The following is a 15,757-nucleotide window of genomic DNA, read 5'->3' as shown; positions in this document are numbered from 1 at the left end:
TGGCTCTAGACAGTAGAAGAGTCCATAGCTATTATGGCAGGAAACATGACAGCAGTTAGGCAAGTATGTCGCTAGAGAAGTAACTGAGAATTTACATCTGATCGACAAGCATTAGGTTGGGAATGGTATGGACTTTTGAAGCCTCAAAGCCCAATGCTCAGAGACACACCTCCTCCAACAAGGCCACACCTTTTAGTCTTTCCCAACAATTCCACCAAGTAGGAATCAAACATTCAAATATACAAGCCTCCAGAGGACACTTTCATTCAAACAAATGCACTGTAATAGGTGAAAGAGTGATGCCAATGTCAGAGAACAGCTGATAATTGAGGAATGAAAGGTCAAGTGTATATCTTTACTTACTAGGGTGATGCTCTGGAGACTTGCAATTTCAATACTTGAATTCAATACTTGAATCCTTGAACCAGCATTTTTTTCAGCTTGTTCTGTCTGAAAGTTATACCATAGACGCAATAAGAATTGAGGACAAATACATAAAATACAAATGAAAGAACTACAACTTTAACCACATAACAATTTATTCACACATATACACTAAGAAACATGCTGACTGAAATCCATTTAGTAAGAAGAGGAGCAAGAGAAAGATGAATATCTCAACTGTTCCATGACTCATAATAGTGAACTAGTAGATATTGTACAAAGAAGCACGGAGGAAGATGATATTTAAACATAGAATTAAACCAGTAACTACTAGAACAAACAGAAGACATTCTTAATATCAAAAAACTACAGACAGAACCAACAAAGCTGAGTAGATTATGTAATGAAACACACACACACACACACACACACGCACACACACACACACACACCAAACAAAACAGCAATCCAATGATTCAGGGCACTGATATAAAGCAGTGAAGGACAGCAATTCCTGAATGACATAGAACATATGAGAGAAGCCCTACTCACAGCCTAATGACCTGGAGAATTTCCAGGTTGTGTCCTGTGAATGATCCCAGGCAGTCCCAGCAGGGTTGGATGAAACTGTTCATAGAGACAAAGACAAAGAGAATACACAGGGAAGAATGCTGGACAGGACAGGGCCAAACAGATAGCAGAACCTGAAGACTGTAGAGGACTTTGGTCAGCCCATGTGCCCAGGCAGAAGCCTCTTTATGCTGGGGAAACAGTTCCCCAACCAAGGATTAGAGGAAACAAAGTGATCACAATAGTATTTGTAACATATGGGGTGGGGGGGGGGAGAAGAAATCACAGAGAAATTATAAAGTATTTTGACTGAAGGAAAATAAAAATATTCAAACTTGTGTCACTTCATTAAAGCAGTACTTATTAAAAGTCTAATGTACTAAACACTTAATTAGCAAACTAATTAGTGAAGAGAAATCTATGAGAAACCACCCAATATCATGCTTAATGATGAAAGACTGAATGTTTACCTTATACTGAAAAAAGACATTGGCATACATTCTACTAGAGCACCCCACATGCTCACCCACATATGCAGCTGCAGAATAGTGTGGTATTGGTTGAAAACAAAGGTAGACAAACTCAGAAACAAACAGAACAAAAAACAAAGCTACCCACATATGAGCAACTGTATATGTATGTGTGTGTGTGTGTGTGTGTGTGTGTGTGTGTGTATGTACATGTAGGTGCTGACAAAAGTCAGGAGAGGATGTTCACTTGTGCTTGAGATCAATGGAGCCACTCCATTTGGGTGCTGGGAACCAAACTCCAGCTCTATGTAAGGACAGCAGTGTTCTTAACACCTGAGACATCCTTCCAATCCCAGAAATTAATTTTTTCCTTCAAAATTTTGTTATTTTTTTATTAATTAATTATTTTATTTATTTACATCCCAAATGTTGCCCCCCTCACAGTCCTTCATAGAGTTCTTCCCCCATCCGCGCTTCACATCTCCTCTGAGAGGGTGCCCTGCCCCAGGTATTCCTCCACTCTGGGGCATTAAGTCTCGATAGGATTAGTGTGTTCTCTCCCACTGAGGCCAGACAAGGTAGCCCTCTGCCATATATGTGTCAGGGGCCTCGGACCAGTCCCTGTATGCTCTTTGGTTGGTGCCTCAGGCTCTCAAAGCTCTCAGGGTTCCAGGTTAACTGACAATGTTAGTCTTCCTATGGGGTTGCCATCCCCTCCAGTTCTCCTAACTCTTTCAGAGGTCCCTGACCTCTGCCCAGTACTTGGCTATGAGCATCTGCATCTGTCTCTGTCAGATGCTGGGTAGAACCTCTCAGAGGATGCTTACATTTTATTTAGAAGGGGGAACAAAATGATCATGGAAGGCAGAGAGAGAGAGAGGGATCTGGGGGGGGAGGGGAAGAGGAATGGGGGGCAGTATCAAGTGTGGGGGGAGGCAGGAGAGAAACCTGGAGAGCCAGGGGGAATGAATGGAAAATGGAGCTGCCAAGGGAGCGGGGGTGGGGAGAACGTCTAGAAATTTCCAAAGAGTTGCGATGGGGAAGCTTCCCAGAACTCACTATGAGTGAACTTAGCCGAAATGTCCAACAGCAGGGATATGGAACCTGAAGAGACCACCTTCAGTAGTCAGACAAGACCTCCAATGGAGGGTTGGGGACACCAACCTACCTACAAAACTTTCAACCAAATTGCTCCCATCTAAAGGAAATTTGGGGACAAAAATAGAGACTGAAGGAACCAGTCTGACCAGTGACTGGCCCAACTTGGGATCAATCCCATGGGTGGACACCAATCCCTGACACTATTATTAATGTTATATTGTGCTTGCAGAAATTAATTTTTAATGAAAGTATTTTTAAAGGCAAGTTAGAAGATATAGCAAAATTGTTTCAGCACATGGTATTAGAATAATTGGATAATCTATGTGTGAAAATATTTAACCTTGATCTATACCTTACTTTAACTCAAAATGAGTGAAAATAAAACTATAAAACTTCTAGAGTCAAGAAGTTTAGCTATAACACCAAAAGCACCACTGAAAGAACAAATTAATAAATTTGACCTCATACAAATTTCAAAACGTATTTTTTTAAAAAATATGCTATTAAGAAAGGACTCCCAGAGGAGGGATAAGAACATCAACCCACCCACAAAGCTTTCAACCCAAAATTTGTCCTACCTACAAGAAGTGCAGAAAAAAAGATGTTACAGAGACTGAGGGAATGGCCAAGCAATGACTGGCTCAACTTGAGATTCATTCCACAGGTAAGAACAAATCCATGATAGTATTAATGATAATTCTGTTATGCTTGCAGACAGGAGCCTAGCATAACTATCCGCTGAGAGACACTACCCAGCAGCTGACTGAAACAGATGCAGAGACCCAGAGCCAAACATTAGACTGAGCTTGGGAAGTCTTGTGGAAGAGTTGAGGAAAGGGTTGAGGAATCCAGAGGAGACAGGGACTCCACAAGGAAACCAAGAGAGTCAACTAACCACCTGGATGTTAGTTCACTTGGAGGTGGGGTGGGGTGGTGGTGGTTTGCTTCCAGAGACTGAACCACCAACCAAAGAACATACAAGGCTGGATCTAGGCTCCCTGTACATATTCAGCAGATATGTTGCTTGCTTTTTATGTGGGTCCTCCAACAACTTGAGTGAGGGCTATCCCGGATTCTGTTGCCTGCCTGTGGATCCTGTTTCCCTATCTGCCTGGTCTGGCCTCAGTGGGAGAGGATGTGCCTAGTCCTGTAGTGACTTTAGGTGCCAAGATGAGTTGGTACCCAGGGGTACTGTGAAGGGGATGGGGCATGGGGGAGGAACTGTGTTACAGGGGACTGGGAGGAGAGGAGGGGTTGTGATTGAGATGTAAAGATAATAAACTAATGGGGAAATGAGAAAATTTTAAAGAGAAAGAGAAAGAGAGAGAGAGAGAGAGAGAGAGAGAGAGAGAGAGAGAGAGAGAGAGAAAACGAGCCACAGAGTGAGAGAGGATATGTGTAGATCATATATCTGATAGATGACCTGGATAAAGAATGTACACTAAGTCTTAACACTCAGTTAGAAGAAACTGCCTGAAGATTCTACAGATGCTCAACCTAAAAAAATATATGGTGAGACAAGCACATGGAAAGGTGTTCAGCATCCCTGGGCGAAATGGAGTTAAAACCAAGTGAAAGGCCACTCCACAGCCATCAGAATGGCTGAGGGTGGTGAGACCAAGCTACAGAGATAGGTAAGGACACAGAACAGTAAGGTCATTTAGGGGCTGGGAAAGGAAGTCTGTGACAGCACAGCCATTCTGAAAAACAATTTGGCCATATCATAAGATATAAAATATACTTATTTTAAAATAAGTATATATATTTTAAAAATACTTATTTATTTAAAAATAAATGTTTACGAAGTTACTTGTGTGTGAGTATTTATCAGACATGTTTGTAAGAGTTAAGTGAGAACAACATAATTTATTCATTAAGAGAAGCATGGCTAACTAAATTGTGGTATGTTGATGCAAATGAATACTACTCAGCTACCACAAAGGAGCCAACTTTACTCATATAGTAACATAGATGAGTCTTAAAAGCATGCTGAGTGAGAAGAAAGAAAGAAAAAGCAAACTGTTGTATAAAAATCTAGAAAGCACAAGTAAACTTAGGGTGATAGAAAGTAGATCTGTGGTTTGTTGTGCGTAGATGATCGCGGAGTTGGGGCTGGGAAATAAAACAGGAGGAGAGATTCTATTCTACTGTAAAGAGACTGCACTTTTAAAAGTATTTGAAATTATAAAAACTGCGGGGCTTTTAAAAGTTGGAATGTTTTACATTGTGATATTGATGTTAGTTGCAGTTATTGGAGATGAAATGATATTTTTAGGAAAATGCAGTTCCCGAAGAGGTCTTTGGTACTGGACTGGAGAACTCAGCCAAGGAGATGTCTAGAAGAAGGTGAATGCAGAGATCCAGGCCCTAGGACATGGACCTTATAAGTGTGGTCTCCTATAGTGTTCAGTCATTCTGTACAAGCAATCCATATATGGCTAGCCACAGATGGCCTTTGACACTGATTCTGGAAGTCGCTGGGACAGTTTAGTCTTTCCCTAATTACCTAGCTTTGCTGAGTCATTGTCTCTGTAAAAAGGATGTATTCTGAAGTGCGTGAACCCTCTGTCCAGCTACGGATGTGGTCAAGCACCACATGGTCTTTCTCCTGCCTAACTGGTTGTGATATTGTGTTCCTTCTGGTCCGTGCACTGCCCTTTTTGATTTTTTTCTGCTTATCTAACAAATATAAAAAAAGCTCCTACTCCTGGCTGACTCTTGGTCATGGAGCCTGTTGACTGAACAGGAGAAAGGGGCAATGCACAAATCATGGTGCCCAGAAAGCTGCTGAGCTTTGGTGAGTTGAAAGCTGGGGAAGAAAAGCCGTGAGATAAGACAATTCCAGCAGAGGTGCTGAACTGGGGCCAAACTGGACTGGTGAGCATCTGTGGGAAGCTAAGTTTGGAAGATGGAGAATGAGTTCATATGTGGTGGAGGGGCGAGTGGGCGGAGCAAAAGAAAGAGAAAGGGCCAACTCTAAGGTATAAGAACACCCAGAGGGCTGGATCCCAGAGGTCGAATGGGTTACAGTGCCAAGGAGGTGAAGAAGGTGGGCATATAGGAACACACCAGTCACAGAGAATGTGGAGTCTGTCTTAGCTCTTCAAGGACACAATGATCAACAATGACATTTGTATTGCGGAGTTATATGAGTACTTTGGCCCCAGGTCTGGGGAGTGGGTCACAGAAGCAGGTGGGACTATAGAGCCTGGCCTGGAGTTGTTGAAGGACACCCCCTCCCCCCAGTACAATGCTCACAGTTCAAAATATCCTTCTGGAGACGTATTCCGTCTCAGAAGTGGCACTCCCAGAAAGCCTGCAGCAAACTTGAAGTTCATGAGCTGATTATGAACTCACCATGACATCAGAGAGTTCATGACCAAATATAGGGATGACCAAGCAACCTGGGGTGTTTGGCTTGTGGATAAGGAAATTTGAATCATTTTAGCTTCCCTCACAGAGGTGATTTGTGTCATCCAGGTCAGACTGTCTTCAGAGAAGCCCCAGGCTCTAAGCAAGACCAAGGAGTGCAGGCTAAAGGTTTCTAGGCTTTCCCAAGGAGTTAATAAAATGAATTTATTTTGAAGAATCGCGTAGTCCTCGCACCTACTTCTTTTTATAAAGCCATCGATCATTTGAGTCACTTAGGAATAGACTGTTTTGGTGGAGAAGGATTCTGTGGGAGTGTGGGTAGGAGTAGGGATAGCTGCTGTCAGAGAACAGGGGAACATATGGTGGTCTATTGTGAATGTGATCTGTTTTTTGTGTTGTTGTTAAACTTCCTCTTGCTAGCATTGGGCCTGTTATGTAAGAGCTTGAGGTCCATATGGTTCATTGCATAAGACGCCAAAGAACATGATTTTCTGTTGCCCTGCAGCTGATCCAACTGTTTAGAAAGCTCATGGCCACAGTGTGTTGCTTCTAGAAACAAAGTTAAGAGGTCCAGAACTCTGGAGTCTGCCTACCTTTGGCTATCTGGGGGACTTTGGACAAGCTGTCTTTGATTCCTTTGGGGTTTATACTCTGCAACACCCCCATTTCCTTCTGCACTAATGAGAAAAAAATAGTAGTACCCAGTCAACATAATTATTAGAGAGTTTGAAACTAGTAATTATTTATTGAATTGGATGTCTTGAACATCCAAAGTCCGACTATTGTTTGCTTCATGAATGTTATTTTGCTTAAATCTCACAAGGACTTTTGGAAGTTTCTATTATTAACTTTAGATAGGGAAAGAGGGGTACTGTCTTAGCCAATGTTCTATATTTGTCAAGAGACACCATGACCATGGTAACCCTAATAAAGGAAAACGTTTAATTGGGACTGGCTTACAGTTCGGGCAGTTAGTCCATTGTCATCATGGTGGGAAGCACGGCAGCCTGCAGGCAGACATGGTGCTGGAGTAGGAGCTGAGAGTTCTATATCTAGATGGGCAGGCAACAGGAAGGGAGAAAACCACTGGGCTTGGCTTGAGCATTTAAAACCTCAAAGGCCCCAGTGACACACTTCCTCTTTCAAGGCCATACCTACTGCTACAAGGCCACACCTGCTAATAGTGCCATGCTCTGTGAGCCTACGGGGGCCATTTTTATTCAAACCACCACTGGTAGAAAATACAGAATAGCTTTCTTTACTTCCTAAGAAGCCACAGAGCTAAGATTCAAACACAGGCCCTGGCAATGTCTAGTATTTATCTGAGGGAAACAGTTTAATGGAAGGTGAGACTCATTTGGGGGTCATGGTCTCAGGGGCTTTGGCTCATGCTAGCATGCTCTAGGACAGCACAGCAGCACATTGGCAGCAGTATGTGAGGAGTGAAGTATGCTCACCTCATGGTGGTCAGGAGAGAAGAGAAGGAAGGGTGCGAGGTAGAACCATCCAAGGCTGTTCCCAGTGACCTACCTCCTCCATTAGAGGCTCCATCTAGAGCAGTGGTTGTCACCCTTCCTAACGCCGCGACCCTTTAATACAGTTTCTCATGTTGTGTCAACCATCCCCTAGCCATAAAATTATTTCATTGCTATTTCAGAACTGTAATTATACTACTATTATGAATTGCAATGTAAATATTTGATACACAGGATAGCTGATATGCAATCCCAAAGGAGTTGAGACCCACAGGCTGAGAACTGCTTGATTTAAAGTTTTACCTTTTGAAATTGTACCTCCAGCTGAGGACTGAGTCTTCGACATATGACAGGTGTACACGGGACAGACATATTTCAGATCCAAACCACCACAATGATCCTACTCTCTAAGCTCTCCAAAAAGAAACATTTGGGCAACGTTACCCCAGAAACCATGACCCCCAAAATGAGCCTCAACTTTCTTTAAACTGTTTCCCTCAATTGTTTGGGCAAATCTCAGCTTTACTCTCTGTGATCAGAGTGCTTACCTGATCCATTTCCCTGTACAGAGTATTCTACTCACATAATAGGTTAAATGTGATTCCTTCTCACAGACTGCCCCCTTTCCTTCGATCTGCATATGCAGAACAACCTGTGCCTTATTATTACCCAACTGGAGGTAAAGCGGACTAACCTTGATCCAAGTGTCTGTCTGAGTCAGTGTTCTATTGCTGTGAAGAGACACCACGACCATGGCAACTCACATATATATTTTTAAAAGCATTTAATTGGGGCTTGCTTACAGTTTCAGGGCTTTAGTCTATTATCTTTGTAGAGGGAGAGAATGGCAGCATGCAGGGAGGTGCTGGAGCAGAAGCCGAAAGCTACATCCTGGTCTGTAAGCAGAGTGGGGGCGGGAGGAAAGGAAAGAGAGGAAGGAAGGGAGGGAGAGGGAGGAAGGAGGGGAGAAAGGAGGGAGGGAAGGGGAAAGAGACAGAGACAGAGACAGAGAGAGACTGGGCTGGGAATGGGTACCCTCAGTAACACACTCCCTCCTACAAGGTCATACTTTCTAATCCTTTCAAATAGTGTCACCCCCTGGCGACCAGTTATTCAAATCTATGAACCTATGAGGACCACCCTCATCCAAATCACCACACAATGCAGCAATAAGCCTATCTGTGCTTCCTGGTGACAGAACTCCAATAAGCACTGCAAGACCATGCCCTTTCTTGTTGCCAAGTTTAATTTGTTTCCTGTATCAGAGGCTTTGCATCTCAGCAAACGTGCCCCTGAGACACAGTGATGGTGATTTAACCCATGGCCTGTCACAGAATCTTACCTCATCTTAAGGAAGTATCAGCTGAAAGCAGTTCTCAGGTGTTCTTCGAGCTCAGTGGGAAAAGTCGTGACTGAGTAGTGATGGTTGTAAAGGAGGGTAAGGGGCTATCGTTGGGGGGCTGTGTGCTGGTCTAGGCACAACTTGTGTTATAAAATTTTAGAGTGGAGGGACCAGAAACCAGCAAGGAAAAATGACACAAAAGCCAATCCGGAACAAGCAACAGAACCTCTTAGACTCCTGGTTGGCATGCTTTGGAATTCAGGATGCTTGTCTTGATTAGCTAGCAGGAGGTTTGGTTAATTTTGTGCACATACACATGCACCCCCCCACACACTTCGGGCATCCACTCTGAGGTTGGTGACCTTGAGGCTCCTTTGCCAAGCTTTCTTTTATCCTATGACACAAATAGGCTGCATTATACTCATTTTGGAGATGAGAAAACTGATCTTGGATGATAAAATTTCCCAAGATTCCAGAGCCAAAGAGAGAAAGCTAACCAGTTTCTTGTTCTGGGCTCATTAGACATATCTGAGCACACATGCCAGGGCTAAGGAGTTGGCCACTGGCAGACTTGGGCATTGGTATCCTATGTACAGAACTAGCTGTGAAGACTGGCAAGTGACTGCCTCTTTAGGCCTCATTTTCTTCAGCCTTTAGTAACAGCAATAGCATGAGGGCAAAGATGAACTGAAGCCTGCTCTATAGCATAGCAATGAGCAAAGGGACCATGGTGTGCTGCACAGGAATTGGCAAGCCCCCACAGGCCCCACAAGATCTGTAGCCAGCTACAGCCCCCAGCATCTCTGCTGTGTCCTGGCAGGAGGCTCAGGACTGTGAAGTCCCCCAGTCCTCTCTCTTGTCAACTCAGAAGAACACACGATTTCAAGACAAGGTGGTTCCTTTTGAGAAAGTGTTTTTATATACCTGCAGGCTGTTGTACTGCATGTCTGGGGCTCAGTCTTTTCTTTCTGGTCTATGTTTCCCAGTCATAAAAGATGCACGATATGTTCATCTGCTATATGACAGCACAGCTTCTTTTGTCCTGGGGTGATTTTGAGCTAACTTCATCTGTGCCTCAGCTTCAGAAGGAGGGATTAATGAGCAGCCAACTGTTTGAAAGAAACACTGAGAGAAACCTTTGGAGATGCTGCCTTCCCTACCTTAGTCCCTATCCTGCTTCAAAGACTGTCAGTTTGATGTCTGTTTCCTCCCCACAAGGATGTCATTTTGGCCAACTTCAGGGTTGCAAATTAAAAGGTAAATCTCTTCTCTTTCTGCTCTAGGATTCTCTTGGTTCTTTTCCCTCTGTAGCTACTGTTCAGCCTTTGTTCTGGGATCCTCTCTCTGCCCTAGTTCATAGGCTCACATTGTTTCCATGAGTGTTTCCTCTCTACTCACACACTGCCCCTGTGACTTCACCCTGAGCGTCTGCTGTTTGCCTTTCACTGACCAGTTTCTGCTCTAGACCATTTTTCAGTAAGGACTCCAAGACGTAGCAATTTCACTCCTCTCTCAAATCCAACCCACTCCCAAAAGTATCACACTCCTTGCACCATTCAATATCAGACCTGCAGTACCACTCAATAGATGCAACTGGAAGAAGTAGGTTCTAGGGGTAGGTCCTTCTCAGGTTCAAAGGAACAGAACACAGGCCTGGCCCTCATCTTGGTATCTTGAATATCTTGGTGTTCACCAAGATAACTTCATACCTGGCAATATCATTGTCCCTTCTTCCTCACTCTCCGCACACCTGGATACTAAACCTTTTAATTCTTTGAGAATATTGCTTGAATTAGCCCTGCCCTTTTCTAACCCATTCCTGTTGCTATAGCAGAGTCTAGGAAACTGCTTCCTGCCTGGTCCACAACCTCCAGTCTTAATTCTTGTAGTCCACTGCACACAGCAATCAAAGCCATTTTCCACCTTTTCTATTGTTTGATCATTTTACTCTTAATTTCAACCTATTTTATATATACATATGTATATATATGTGTATATTTTATTTTGATTACTTTTTAGTTTTTGAGATCATGATATGATTACATTTCTCCCTTTACTTTCAAAGCATCTCATATACTCCTCGCTGCTCTCCTTCAAATGCATGTTTTCTTTTTAATTATTATTGCTTGCATATGTGTCTGTATTCATAAATATAGTCCTAAATATAATGTGTGTGGTCTGTATAATGTTATTTACATATATGTTTTCAGGGTTGACCACTGGGCACTGGATAACCAGTTGGTGTGCTCTTCCTTGGAGAAGACCACCTCAGAGCTATTATTTAGCGACATAAATCTGATTCATCTTTCCTTTGGCTAAATTTTCCCTAGATTCTTTCCTTCATATCAAGGTGATATCTAACCTAGCTATATATGTGGGTGGATGTACCACTCAGGCACAAATCACCAGAGATATAGCCAATAAGACATTTGAAGTATCTATCTATTTATCTATCATCTATCTATCATTGATCAAAAATTTGATTTCAAGGAATTTGTATTGGAAACAATGGGGTCTGGCTAGGCAAGTCTGAAACCTTCAGGACAGGCTAGCTAGCTGGAAATTATGGGTCTGTAGGTGAAGACTACAGGCAGAGTTTCTGCTCTCCCAGGGAAGCCTGTTGCCAATTGGATGAGGATAATCTCTTTTAGTTAGTCAACTGGTTATTGATGATGACTGTGTCTACAAAGGCCTTTGTAGCCTCACCTAGCTTCATGTTTTTGAGTACCTGGACATGATAGCCTAGTCAAGTTGGCATGTAAATTTAACCATCCCAACATAGTACTTTTGGACATGGGCCAGAGTCATCTTCTCTGTCTCTGTCTCTCTCTCTCTCTCTCTCTTTCTCTCTCTCTCTTTTATTTTTTTCCTTTTTGCCACCTTGCATGTTGGGTTCAGTAACTCCTGCACTGTGCCAGCTGGTCTTTTGCCATCTGCTCTTCCAGAGCCCTGGAGCATTCTACTGTTTTTCTATGAGTCCTCCAGGCCACTCATGAGCTTCCTTCTCAGGATGGCCCCATACAAACACCCAAGCCTTGCATTCAACTGTACTGTGTCTGAGTTTCAAAGCCCAGATAAGTTGGAAATTGCTTGTGTGCTGTGAAGTCAGTTCACACATGTGAACAGTTTTGAGACAAGACATTCTGCCCTATTACCCTGTCCAGCCCCACATGCCACACCTCACAGTCAACAAGGGTCTTCTGAACTGGTCTGTCAATCCCCACTCTTTCCCCTGGCATGAAAGCTCTGTGGAGGTGGTTACCAGACCAGCCTAGACCACTGCAGTATTCCTGAGATCTCACTGTACTTACCACTCAGGGGGTGCTCAATCAGTGCTTATTGAGTAAACAAATTAACATTTGTTTGAATGAATTCAGCAATAGTATCAGTTAAGCACACCTAAGTTCTAGGTATTGTCTGGGGGCTTGGAAATACAATCAACAAGAGGATTAGTTCCTGTTGTGTGAAGTTCACACCCCAAGGCAGAGTCCTGAATAGATGCATAAATAATAAGGCTAGGGAAACAGAAGAGAATATGATTGCCTGGATGAATGAATGGGTTTGTACATTGGAAGAGGGTGGGAACAGGAGGAACACATGTACTGGGTTTGCAGTAGAGTCAGAAAATTTACTCATGTCTACTGTTGATACATACTCAGGTAAATAGTCCTGCCTTTACCTCTATCCCTCCTTTGGGATAAGGATTATGGTAATTGCTTGTTTATCTTACAAGGCTGCCATATCATACGAGACAGCAATCATAGAAGAGCTTATGGCTATGGACTCTGGACAACTATGAGGGGTCACTGTTGATATTGCAGTTGTTGCAAACAGAGCAAGTTGGCCCCATCCACTAATACTATGGTTTAGGTGAAGAGAAGCAGAAAGGAATTTTGGCCTGAGGCCAACCAATGGTGATCTGCTTGATCTTGAACATGAATTACACCACCTTTCTGGGTCTCATTTCCCTGCTCTGTGAAAATGGGGGGGGGGGAGGAGAACGCACCTCAGTCTCTTGCCAGATGTAAAGTAGATAATCCATGTCAAGTGCTTGGCACGAGGTGAAGCCCATTCAAAGAGCTCTGCTAATATTCGCTCCTAATAGTCATTCTGTCAATCATGGGTAAGTATCCATAAATGGAGCCATTCATGGCTCAATTTCTCCAGTCTCACATCTCTGCCAGGAAACGTCTCGTGTCTTTATGCACTGACACCTGTGATTATGCAAAACCACAATCAACGTTCATATTCAGAACCCGAACAAATGGGGAATGTGTTACTCAATTCCCTCTCTTCCAGCTTTTCAAAAGGTATTTTCTGGGATAGACGAGTAGGGAGGGAGGTAGGGAGGGAGAGATGCACTTTTCATTTGTGTAGAAAACAAATATTTCGGGTTTTATGACCATACAACCCAGAAACTATTAGGGTTTTTTTTCTCTCTCTCTTTATGTACTGCATTTTAGAAGTCCCATAAAGGAGTCCTTGTCAAGAGAAAACACAGCTGGTGCCCAATTAGAGAGGTGATTGAGACTAATGGACTGGCAGAGCTCTTAATTAAACTGGACCACAAACTTGGGGGATGGTGGCTGGGGAATGAATGGAGGTAGCCCACACACTCACCAGCAGGCAATGGTGAGAAGGACAGATTTCACTCAGGTGACAGGACTTTGACCATTTTGACTACATATGAATCTAAGCTTTGAGAGGAGGACTCCTTGGAGGCAGATGTCTAATTTGGCTCATTGTATACCTCTCTCTTCATGTTCCATGAGAAACTTCAAGCTCTTTCGCTTCTAGTCAAGTAACCAACCATTCCTATCATATTGTTTCTCTTGGCCCCTAGGACGATCCTGGAGGTGAAAGGGAGACCACCAACTTCAGAACTTCTGAAAGGCCTCCAGGGAGCCTTCATACTTCACTTTCCCCGTATACTGCCTTTTCTACTGTCTTCTACACCAACACCCAGCAACACCAACCCTACAGCATGTCTGTCCCAGATGGCTATATTCTATGCTCCGTGTTCCAGCACATCCTCCGGAAGTTGTGAATTGTAGCCCACATACACCCACCCTCAGCCCCATCACTGCATGATCCTCTGTGGACCTTGAGTATACACACACACAGACATGCACACATACACACAAGCATACACTCAGTCACAGACACACACATACACAGTCACATACACACAGTTACACACAGAGAAACACACACACACACACACACACACACACACACACACACACACACCAGATATCCAGTAGGCACATGTAGAAAGTGCAGCTGTCCACTGGGTCCTGAATAGACATTGTGTGTGTCTGTTCTGAAGCACAAAAGAGTGGAGTACAGCTTCTCAAAGTGCAGCCTTGGGAACACGGAGAATCAAGGAGCCCTCCAGGGAACTTCTGAGATTATTATCATTGAATAGAAATGGAAGGAAGTCCCAGCTTGTGTCTCAGGCCCTCTTGGTAGCTGTCATGTATAACTTTATATACCTCCTTGTAATGATTGCTTTTCAAGCTGTTTGCTGTGGAGGAAGGTAGGCCTGCACACACACACACACACACACACACACACACACACACACCTTCTTGGGGTCTTTTATTGTATATCTTTCTGTTTGAACATTAAAAATTCACGATTCCCAAACTCTTCTGTTAAAATGTATACCCCAGGAAGCTGTAATTCACTTAAACACAGGATTATTACACCTTCCCCCAGATCTCTGCTGTCCCAGGAAGACCAGCATCATTCCATCTGGTGTTCTTTTGACCCCAGCTCCGGGGACTTTAACCTTCACAGAGATTCATCCACCCACACGCAGGGACACACCTGGCTTTTATCTTGGAGAGATGCATTCCACTCATGATGTCTCAAATAGCAAGGTCCCATTCCCTGACCCTTGTTCCTGTCTTTCAGAGCTCTCACCAGATTGGCCCTTTTACCATCTCCTGCATTCCAGGCTCCTGCGCCCATCTTCCTCTTAGTCTTAGTCTTTAAGATCCCCTAGGCTTCTTAATCTTGGAGATCACCATAGTTTCCCCCCACAGCACTGAAAGCTGAACATACAGCATGAGCAAGCAAGAAACTGTATGTAAACGAGCCATTTCTGTTCATCTGTCTTTGCCTCATGACCTTTCCCTCCTTGACCTAGGCACCTGCCTCCAAGGGAGACACAAACATGAAGGAGTCTGTGTAAATAGGGTTGGCTGGGTACCTGGACCAGAGTAATTGCTGCTGAAACACAAGCTCTTACTCTCATCATGAAATGATCCCGGGGACCGCACGTGTTATCTTGTAACGTGTCTGAATACTTCTCTGGTGAATCAAGATTCCAAATGCTGTCTTCACCCCACCCCAGTTTCCCCCCAATTTTTTTTTTTTTTGTCTAAATGTATCTGCAGTTTTCCCATCTGATTAATTTTCCTTCTGGATTCAGAAACAGTTGAGTTCTGTCTCCTGACCTCAGAAATTGGAGGGCAGAAGTAGGACCAGCAAAGGTTAAACATTCACTCATTCATCCACTTACTCACACATGCATCCCTTTTAAATAGGAAGGGGTCTAAAGACCAGTGGCTTGAAATTTGAGACGGGAAGAGTCAACTAGGTCAGACCTAGTTTTCTTTCCCAAATGGATGTACCACATCTCTTGCTACGTTCTATTGCTCACCTATCTAAGTATATCCAGCAACAAAGATACAAAAGTAGGAAGGCTGGGCTGCTGCTTCTGAATCAGGCCATCCTGTCACCATCCTTGGTTATATGGAGAAGAGCAAGAAGTACCAGTGATGAATCACCGATGGCTGTCTTCTGAGGAGATAATGAAGTAAAGCCAGAGTGATTTATACTGCAGCCACAGACAGACAGACAGATAATGGTATTTCTTTTCTCCAGACAGTCTCCTCAGCAGCTGCTGATGACTAAAACTCCCCACCCACCTCATGGGTGTGGTTGTAGGTTAGTTTAGCACCCAGGGTTGTTGTACGTGACATTAGGGGGAAAAGTCACAGGTACTTGCAGATAGGAGTCTCAGGAAATTTTCC

The sequence above is a fragment of the Arvicanthis niloticus genome, chromosome 5, assembly GCF_011762505.2.
Source record: "Arvicanthis niloticus isolate mArvNil1 chromosome 5, mArvNil1.pat.X, whole genome shotgun sequence".
In the NCBI taxonomy this organism is placed as follows: Eukaryota; Metazoa; Chordata; class Mammalia; order Rodentia; family Muridae; genus Arvicanthis; species Arvicanthis niloticus.
Note: the sequence above shows the minus strand (reverse complement) of the source record.